The 10,983-nt window shown below is 41.6% G+C and overlaps 1 pseudogene; it reads left to right on the top strand.

Annotated features, from left to right (window-relative positions):
• Positions 1-737, top strand: part of LOC103729119 — a 4,229-nt pseudogene extending 3,492 nt beyond the window's left edge.
• The last annotated feature ends 10,246 nt before the right edge of the window (positions 738-10,983 follow it).

Genomic DNA, 10,983 nt, shown 5'->3' on the forward strand with positions numbered 1-10,983 from the left:
AGGAGGAGGAGGAGGAGGAGGAGGAGGAGGAGGGAGTAGGAGGAGGAGGAGGAATCCATGTTCTAGATTGGCCATTTGATGATGGAATTCCACCCCTGAAAATATCCCCCATAGGCTCCAAGTATTTGGACTTTTTGTCCCCAGATGATGGCACTGTTTTGGGAGGTTTTAGAAGGTGTGGCTATCCTGGAGGAAGCTCATCATGGGGGGTGGGCTTAGAGAGTTCTTAAGCCTTGCCAGATATCCAGTTTCTCTTGCTTCCTGTGCCTGTGTGATGATGTGAGAGCTTAGCTTTTATGCTCCTGCTCCAGCCACCTCCAGCTACCATGCCTCCCTGCCATGACCGACTGTAATTCTCCTGGAACTGTAAGCTCAAATAAACTCTTCCTTCTATAAATTGCTTGGGTCAGTGTTTCTATCACAGCAACAGAAAAGTGACTAATACAACCCCCTAATCAGATAGTAGATGATTGGCTAAACCTGTTAAAACAAATTTCGAAAAGATCTAGGTTGCTGTGTGGCGGTGCATTGTGTTGCTGGACTGGGAAGATCTCCTGCTCTAGTGGCACTTGCTTTGACTGAATGTGGAATGAAGTATGAAGATGCAGTTCAGTTTATAAGACAAAAAAGAATGGGAGCATTCAATTCCAAACAGCTGCTTTACTTGGAGAAACACCAACCTAAGATGACTACACTTCAGCGATGCCAATGGGCATTGCTGTGTTCAGCAGAAATAAGTGAAGGCTTACTGATTGTGGCATTTAGAGGGTACCTGGAAATGTGAATCCAGAATCTTACCTGTGTCATCTAAGTAGTGATGGATTCAGTACTCCTCAACTCCTAATGATTGGGAAAAACAAATGATAAAGCCCTCTGTAACATGAATAAAATGTTTAAGAAAAGAAAAATGAAAGTAAAAGGGGATTAATTTAGAGAAAGATGATTTTACTCCTAGTTTGGGAGTTTTAATTTCTTCATGGATTATTTCAAAAATCTCTTGTCTTTTTTTTTTTTTTTTAACTTTTTTCAAAATAGGTCTCTAAGGAAAACCATCAGAATATTAACCAGTGGGAAGCAACTGTTTAGGGAGCACACGCTTCCATTATGCTTGGCACATAGGTCTCCTTGTGGTAGGATTTGGGTATGTTTACCCCATCTTCTCTCCTTATGCCCCCCTGCCCCTATACATGTTGTAGATGGGATAGAAAGGAGACCTTATTGCTGTAGATGTTCCTGGCAGCCTTAAGCCCACCTGAGCACTTTTAGGGGAAAAAAAAAAACCAATCAGTGGCACGTATATTATATGATCCAGGTGGTTTTAGTCTTTATTGACGATGGGTATTCATGGTAGGTTCTTTTCTGTAAAGCCCTGATCTAGCTTTAGGACATTATGCAGAACAGCTAGGAGCCTGTTGTTGGCAGTTGTGAAGAAACATTGTTAAAGAGGAGGCTGTCTCCCCAGAACAGCTGAGAGTAGAAGTCTTCTTTTCCAGCCAGTGAAGCCCAGTGAGAGCCTAGAAACGTCTGAAGAGGATATCTCCAGGCCATCTTAAAGTTGTGTCCAGACAGAGAATTAGCATGCTTTCTGTAAACTAGAGCTGTAGACTGTAGCACTGCTCTGGTTTTCTGTCTAATGATGTCATAGAAAGTTGATATCTTAAAGTGTGAGGGCTTATTTGTACTCTGAATTTTCAGAAACAATCAAAGAAGACACAGCAAATTCATTCACAATATTTTGGTCTTGAGAAAGGCTTGTAGTGGTTATTTTCCAAATTGCTCTCTGCCTGTACAGTTCAGTGGTTATACTGAACTGTTATTACTAGGTTCTTTGGAGATTAAGAAAAATAGAAAAAAATGATCATTGTCAGAACCAGCAATAGTGAGTATGTGTCCACATGCTGTAACACGGTATCAAACAGCCCAATGAGTAACAAAAGGACTATGTTGCTTATGACATTTTGTAAATTCTCTGCTGGGCTCAGTATGCTGATCTAGAAAAGCTGTTATCTCCTTTCTTAGGAAGGCAATTAGGACCAGGCTGCATTGACAAACCAAGTGGAAGGGCATCACCAGGGACTCTGGTTCTCTTCACCTAAATACTATGTACTTAATACCCAGACCCTGAGCACAGGCCTAGAGTCATCTTGTCCCACTGGAATTTGCTGTGCAGAGCCATAAGCTTCCTGATTTGTTAGTATCAGCTAGGCCAGTAGGAATGGACTGGGACTTTGTCTCATGCTGATGATACCTCAGACTTTGGCTAGCTATGTGAATTGCCTATTTCCTATTGCTGAAGTTGTTTTGATTTTTAACTAAAGACAAGTCTATAAAGTCTCTTCTCCCTCATTCCAGAAAATAAAAATTATGCTTTTGATATTGTTTCTAGAATTTTGCAGTAAAAAAATGATGGGGGGCTGGAGAGATGGCTCAGCATTTAAGAGCACTGAGTGCTCTTGCAGAGGACCCGGGTTCGATTCCCAGCACCCACATGGCAGCTATGAACCATCCTTAACTCCAGTTCCAGGGGAATCTGAATACTTCTTCTGACCTCTATGGCATTGCATGACATGGGTATACTCACATACATGCAGGCAATACACTCATACACATAAAATAAAAAATAATAAAATATTTAAAAAATTATCCAACTTACAAAAATTATATTTGAGTTATAGAAAATATAGATTGGATCATACTTTATATATTTTTTGTAGTTTCTGTGTGTTTGTGTGTATGCATATATTTATTTGCTTTTGGTGGTGGGGGTGGAAATCAGGAATTGATGGTACTGGGGCTGGAGAGATGGCTCAGCAGTTAAGAACACTAGTTGTTCTTGCAGAAGACCCAGGTTCGAATCCTAGAACCCACATGGCAGCTAACAACTGTCTGTAACTCCAGTCCCAGGGGATCTGACAGCCTTTTCTAACCTCTGAGGACATTGCACGACATGGGTGCACTTGCCTACATGCAGGCAATACACACATACACATAAAACAAAAATAATAAATAAATAAAATTTAAAAAAAATGATGGCACTAGGCCGGGTGTGGTGGTGCACACCTTTAATCCCAGCACTCGGGAGGCAGAGGCAGGTGGATCTCTGTGAGTTCAAGGGCATCCTGGCCTACATAGTGAGTTCCAGGACAGCTGGGGCTACAGGGAGACCCTGTCTCAAAAAGACCAAAAAAAAAAGAGATGGAACTATCAAACTTTCTTTTTTTCAGAACATGACAGTAGATTCTTTTAACATAGACTCAAAATCAAAATATTTTACCCTCTTAATTCAGATTGAGAAAATTAGTACCAATAAAAACCTCTTCCATTTGATGTGCTCTGAATTTTGGTGCATGTACATGCTCATGTGTGAGGGTATGTGCGTGCTTTGTTCATCAGTATCAGCACCTGCTTGAGTTAGGATTACATTTCCTGGTTCTGTGTGAGGAGAAGGGTGTATAAAGCAACATGAAACAGCCCTCATTTTATTTTAAATAAGACTAATGTTAATTGTTCTCAGAACTGAACTTTTTTTTCTCAAAATTAAAACAATTTTTCTTCTGGATGTAATGAAGTATTGCTAGCTGAAGCCAGTTTTGACATGGTAAGAGAGAGGTCAGACTGAAAGGTGTGCAACCTGATTTAAAACCAAGCCCAGGTGGATCTCTGTGAGTTCGAGGCCAGCCTGGTCTACATAGCGAGTTCCAGGCCAGCTGGGGCTACAGGGAGACCCTGTCTCAAAAACACCAGAAAAACAAAACAAAACAAAACAAAAAAACAAACAAAAACAAAAAACCCCCCAAACCCCTAAAATAAGCACTGAACCCTTTAAAGAATGATAAAACAAATTTTACAAAAAAAGATTATAGTTCAAAAAACAAATTTTGGGGGACTGAAGATGCAGCTCAGTATTAGAGTGCATAACTAACATCCATGAAGCCCTGGATTGGATTCACAGCACTGAATAAACCAAGCAAGGTCATGTGCTGCTCTAATTCTAGCAGGAAGATCAGAATTCCTCAAAGGCATCCTTAGTGACATGGTGAGTCAGCTTGAGACACAAGAGACCATGTCTCAAGAAAAATAAAAATGGGACTGGAGAGATGGCTCAGGAGCTAAGAGCACTGACTGCTCTTGCAGAGGACCTGGGTTTGATTCCCAGCACCCACATGGTAGCTAACAACTGTCTGTAACTCCAGTTCCAGGGACTCCAATGCCTTCTTCTGACTTCTGAGGGCATTGCATAACATGGGTGACTTACATACATGCAGGCAATACACTCATACACATAAACTAAAAAAAATAAATAAAATATCTAAAAGGAAAAAAACAAACAAAAACAAACTAGATATGGTAGCTCATGCCTTTAATCCCAGCACTCGAGAGGCAGAGGTAGGCAGATCTCTGTGAGTTCAAGACCAGCCTGGTTTAGATAGTAAGTTCTAGTTTGAAGAGTGAGATCCTGTTTCAAAACAAATAAATCAAATAAATATATAAAACTCCCCACATTTTGAAGGTATTACACATCATACATTACAGAAATGTATTCAGAAGAAGATTGCTGAACTGTTGTATGGATTTGGCCACTGGGAAGTTAGATTCCTGCAAACCCAGGAGGACTGTAATAGTATGTCCCTTTTGATAGTCTCTATAGTTTCTGTGCTTGGTCCTCACCTATCCATAAACAGCTTTAAGCATGGATCAATAGTGTTGCAAAGGTGAAATCCTCAAGTAAGCCCATGACTATAATGAGACCTTCAGTTCTCTGTGAAAGGACAAATGGGAGTAGAGTCTAGCATGTACAGGAAGTGGGCAAAATGTGTGTAGGGGAAGGGGATGGTGATTTTTAAGGAAGTCAGTCCAGTGGTATTTTCATTTGAGTGACATCAGGGACCACAAGTTTGGTTGGTGAAATGGAGAGTCAGAGAGAGACCTTAGTTTATTATGGCTGTTGCCACTGCATCCAAACAAAATGGTAAGTCTTTTCCTAAGGGGTCAAATGACAAATGTCAACTTAAAAGGCAAGGGGACGAACACAGACTGAGAACAAAAAATTTATTCCAGCCTCAGTGATGAGGATGGTCACTCAGGAACCATGGTTTCTAGTTATCTAGAGTAAGTGCTCCAATATGGCACCTGTGAGTCTAGTTTCATTAAAGAACTTCATGTTACATAACAAGAGGGTCATGACAATGACCTTGATTGACAAGAAAGAATAGCACAGGTTGAGCTGGTGAGATGACTTAGTGGGTAAATTCTTGCCACTAAGTAACTGTTCTGAGTTCTACCCTGGAACCCATATGGTGATGTGTTGGGAGCTATTAGTATAAGGACAGCCATTATGTACATTGAGCTGTGGCAGGCTTGCTTGTTTACTTTATGCTGTTTCACCTTGACTCAAGAGTTTGTGTGTTTTGCACACAAGTACTGAATTGTTCTGCTAAGTCAGGAGGAATGTATTGATAATTTAGGGAAGATGGTTAAATGGTGGAATTCACAACAAGTATTTGACCGTTCCTTGACCCTCAGATAAAGGTGGCAAAAACCAGCTGTTGAAGCTAATTGAGCTAAGCAAGCAGTGGCTATCTCTGATGTTCTACTGTATAAAAGGCCGAGCTAAAATAAACTGGGGCTGCAGTCTCTATTGACAGTCCTCCCAAGTATCTTTTCTCTGTCTCTTGTTTTCCTTTCATCCTCACTCCCCCTTTCAGGTGCTGTTCATCTTGGCCAGCTGGTACTGGTGAGTGGTGCCTCGAACAGGGACCTGAAAAGCAGGAGAAAAAGTGAAGGACACCGCTGGAGAAACTAAGTGAGTAGACTCAGTACAATTGGGAGCAGTGAGCATTTATCTTGGGAGAAGATGGGGCAAGGAAATAGTCACTTGCTCTTTGTACATATGTTAAAGAATATGCTTTGGGCCCAAGGAGCAAAAATGAAACATAAGCAACTTGTAAATTTTTTAGACTTTGTAGAAAAGTTTTGTCCTTGGGTTCCTGAACAAGGTGCAGTGAGTTTAGATGTGTAGCTACAGTTTGGAGAGAGAATGCAGGATTACTATGATGTGGAGGGTCCTTCCAAAGTTCCCATAGATGCTTTTACATTGTGGGCTTTGGTCAAAGATAGTCTTGATCCACGGCACGGAGAAGGCAAAGGAAGGAACATTTGCTGAGACTAAAGAGGAGAATCCGATAAGTGACAGCTTGGATAAAAGTGAAATCAAACTTTCTGCTCTGCCAGAATCAGCTCCATTAGCTTTGCCACCCTCTTATGAAGACCCCTGTCTGGGGCTAGAAGAGGGATCTCTTGACCCTGAAGATGAGTCTGCCCTAGGAGAGGAGACGGTTAAGTATGATCAGGAAAAATATCCACCTCTAATTGCTTTGTCTGAGAAGCCTAAATATCACTGGGAAATTGGGCCATTAAGGGTACAGTTAGAGGCTTTGAAGAAGGAAATGTTAAATAACAAAGAGAAAAGAACTAGGACCACCCCAACAACCTCTGTTATAGCAGGATTGGATCCACCTCCTCCTAAATCCCTTGAGGTCCCTCCATTTCCCACAGTCGCTGTAGTTCAGAAGCCCCCACCAGGAGTTTGGTATCTGCTCAAAACTATGCAGTCCCCGCTACAGCAGGCTATTGGAACCACAGTAGAATGAGGGGAGTCTGTGCAAGGGTTTCAGGTTTTTCCTGTCAGAGAGACGGTGGACCAGCAAGGAAATCAGGTGTAGGGCCATGCTCCTGTGCTGTTTAAATAGCTAAAAGAGCTAAAAACTGCTTGTGCTCAGTATGGTCCCACTGCCCCTTTCACCCAGGCTTTGTTAGAATCCCTATCCATAGATGCGCTTCTGCCTGGCAATTGGAAGCAGATGGCGTGTGCTTGCCTTTCAGGGAGAGTTATATCTCCAGACACCAAGTAATCTCTTACATCATACTCTTTTCATTTTAAATTTTTTGAATTTGGATAAAAATGACCATTCTGCAGCAGATAGAATGTGGCACCCTCGGTCACAGGATACCTATGCTCAAGTCAGGTGGAAGGATCCTTTAACTGGATAATGGAATGGCCGTGACCCTGTGTTGATATGGGGATGAGGGCATGTTTGTGTTTTTCCTTAGGACATGGATGGAGCCAGGTGGCTGCTGGAAAGGCTGGTGAGGTTCGCTGGACGAGTGCCGGAAAGAGAAGTGGAAAAGAATGATGAGGCGGCAAATGTGGCTGATGATGATGTTCCCACAAGTGATCTTGGCTGAGTTATACTGGACTTATGCTCCTGATCCACCAATACTGCACCCTGCGATATGGGAAGAAAAAGAGATAGTAGTGACTGTGAATGACTCTCAGTTAATCACTCAGCCCGCTTTGAAACACCTGATGATGCAAGCGGTGACGAATTTTAATTATTTGGGATCGGGAAGCGGGTTGCCTATTTGTTTTGTTAAAAATAATAATAAGTACAGGTGTGTACAAGTAGATGACCATGTGCTTGTTGGACGAGGTAGATACTGTACCAATGCCAAAGTGCTACTGCCAAGAGATAATAGAGTAGAAAAAGAAAATTTCTCCACAAGCATTTCCACCCTGTAAGCAGTGACAGATATTCTAAAAAGGCTGAGAGCCACCTTACCATCATGGTCCTCGATCACTTCCATTGTGAGTGGTTTAACAGGACTTAGCATGCTTTTCCTCCTATGTCTTTGTTTTCTTCCAGGGGTAGTAAAGCTATTTATGAAATCCTTGTGGCAAGTCAAGCCTACTGTGAATAATATGAGATTGTGCTCCCTCCCTTAACGGAGGCCGGTAGTCAAAGATGGGTAAGGTCTTCTAGGAGAAAGTCAACCTAAGACAGGGCATAGCTGATGGAAGCTATGTGCCAATGACAGGTAAGACTTTGCTCTAGCAGAAGGCAACCTAAGACAGGCACGGTTCTTCTGTCCTGGATATAGCATAATCTGGGGTTATAAAAAATAAAAAAGGGGGGGATGTTGGGAGCTATTAGTATAAGCATAGCCACTATGTACATTGAGCTGTGGCAGGCTTGCTTGTTTACTTTATGATCTTTCACCTTGACTCAAGAGTATGTGTGTTTTGCACACAAGTACCAAATTGTTCTTCCAAGTCAGGAGGAATGTGTTGATAATTTAGGGAAGATGGTTAAATGGTGGAATTCACAACAAGTATTTGACCGTTCCTTGACCCTCAGATAAAGGTGGCAAAGAACAGCTGTTAAAGCTAATTGAGCTAAGCAAACAGTGGCTATCTCTGATGTTCTACTGTATAAGAAGGCTGACCTAAAATAAACTGGGGCTGCAGTCTCTACTGACAGTCCTCCCAAGTATCTTTTCTCTGTCTCTTGTTTTTCTTTCATCCTCACTCCCCCTTTCAGGTGCTGTTCGTCTTGGCCGGCTAGCACCAGCAGTGATGAAGAAACTTTAATCCTTAAAATGCTACTGATGGTATGTTTAGATAATTTATTACTAATGGCTGGTTTTATATATAGCTACAAATGCTCAGCTCTGCTGATAAGGAAATGAAACTAAAATGGAGAACTTGCCACAATCATCTGGTGAAACAATTGTACTGGCATCAGCAATAATCACATGGCTGAGATTGTACTGGCATAAGCAATATATCACAGTGCTGAGAATGTCTTCACCCTTGCCCACACTTGCCCCAAATACCTGCTTTTGTAAAATGCTGAACATTTAAATTTCCTATAATAGCCTAAAGGGCACACAGACATCTGTGCTGAAAGTTTCAAATCCTAGAGTTTGTCCTGATTTTTTAAAATTACAAATAGAAATAAAACTGTCACAGTTAGAAGCCCAAGACTAGCAAGTCTGTTCAAGACAGGGGTCCAAGTATGTCAAATAATTAAAGTCATATAAATGATAAGCCAGAGTAGAAAACATAGGCAACCAATGGCTCTGAATCCTCAGTCCAAGAAACATCCTAAGTTCTGTTTTGGTAGCTGGCCAGGTGAATTCATGAAGAGGGTCCATCCTCGGATGGACCTTGGTCTCATGAAATGGGAGTTGATCCTTTGAGAAGTTATTTCCTTTGTTCATGTTGCTAGAAATGTGTAGAAGCTGGCCCAAAATAAAATTCTCTGACATACCTTGTCTGAAAGGTCATAAACTCTCATTCCAGAAGGGTGCTGTCTACACTCAAAAAGGAAGGAATGCTGTAGGGAAAGGCCAAGGAGAATCCATACAGACAGGCCTCACTGGGTTTCCTCAGTCTGTTCCTCTTAGGGCACAACCATTTTGTCCAGCCATTGCTATCTGTGCTTCAGGGAACCAAATTTCTCTTTAGCCAGGTGTGCTGGTACATGCCTTTAATGCCTGCACTAAGGAGGCAGAGGTAGGAATATCTTTGTGAGTTCAAGGACAGCCTGGTCTACATATCGAGTTCTATGCCAGCCAAGGCTACAAAGTAAGACACTGTCTCAAAAGAGAAAAATAATTTTTCTGAGTCCTTTCCAGCATACACAAAGTCCCTGGTTCAATCCCCAGCACCGAGAGTGAAAGAAAACCAAAATTTTGGGTTGGCAAGATGGGGTCAGTGGGTAAAAGTGCCTTTGATCCCTAGGACCAATGTAATGGAAAGCTCCAGTCCCAGGGGATCCGACAGCCTCTTCTGACCTCCTCGGGCATTGCACGACACGGGTGCTCTTAGTTAGGTAGTCATTCTGAAGGTGTAGCATATGAACTTTGATTAAACAAATTTGTTGTGCTTTCCTCCTGTCTTCTGTTATAGTCACATTCTTTACTCCAAGAAGCCAAATTCGGTCACCTGTCCTTCAAGAAGCCAACAAAAACAAAAAAAATTAATAGTCAAACAAAAAACAAAAATGGAGATTTATTCAATGTGACCACATAGGGAAGAAGGACAAAGAGATGCAGTGATGCCCTCTAGTTCATCTGGGGTTGCGGGGGATGTTCCCTGAAGTCAGGTAAAAGTTTAAATAGAGACCAGGGATATGCACATCTAAACAATCCCAGGACATGGTATGATCACACCAACATTGACCCATTATTGTGTGGGCTTCAGTCTCTTCCTGTAAGGTGGTCTAAAAAGTTGTTACAACTGTGTGAAATCTCTTTTTCTGGAGACAACTTTGCTCTCTGGCTAGCACCAGACTTTGGATTTTTTTTTTTTCCAGTATGAGATTCCTGGGGTGAATTCCAGTTTCTTGGAGCCCATTACTTCAATAGTCTGATAGTTGGACTGAAAGACACAAGTGTTTCTTTTTCTTTTTCTTTTTCTTTTCTTTTCTTTCCTTTTCTTTTTTTCTTTTCCTCCTTTCTTTCTTTCTTTCTTTCTTTCTTTCTTTCTTTCTTTCTTTCTTTCTTTCTTTCTTTCTTTGGTCTTTTTGAGACCAGGTCTCCCAGCTGGTCTGGAACTCACTATGTAGACCAGGCTGGCCTTGAACTCATAGACATCCACTTGCTTCTGCCTCCCAAATGCTGGGATTAAAAAGCATATACCACCACACCCAGCACAAGTGTTTCTTTAGAATATATTCATTTATTCCTGGGGGTTATAACAGGAATGCTAGTCATGATCCTCGTGAGGGGTAAGGGATGGTATCTATCACCTTCTGCCCATACAGCACTGTCAGCATATGTGTGTTTCTTTTTGCAATTCTGATATTTGAATTTTTGTGTATTTTAGACTAGTGCTCTACCACTGAGCTGTGCCACAGACACTGTTAATATAAGTTTTTATTGGAAAATAATGGGAAAGAAAAGGCTCCAAATCCAACATGGTAGGAGGCAAGAGGACTGATAAGTTTGAGGCCAGCCTGGGCTGAAGAATGAATTCCAGGCCAGCCTAGGAAACAGAATAAGACCCTGTCTCAAAGTCAAACAAAACAAGGCTCCAGATATACAGTCTAATTTGAGAAAGGATGCTACTTTAGCAGTTAGGGTCAGGCAAAGTTTGGCTAGTTTCAGGAATAATCAGTTTCCCTTTGTGAAAGGAGGGAA

The sequence above is a fragment of the Nannospalax galili genome, unplaced genomic scaffold (assembly GCF_000622305.1).
Source record: "Nannospalax galili isolate Female #2095 unplaced genomic scaffold, S.galili_v1.0 scaffold710, whole genome shotgun sequence".
Lineage (NCBI taxonomy): Eukaryota > Metazoa > Chordata > Mammalia > Rodentia > Spalacidae > Nannospalax > Nannospalax galili.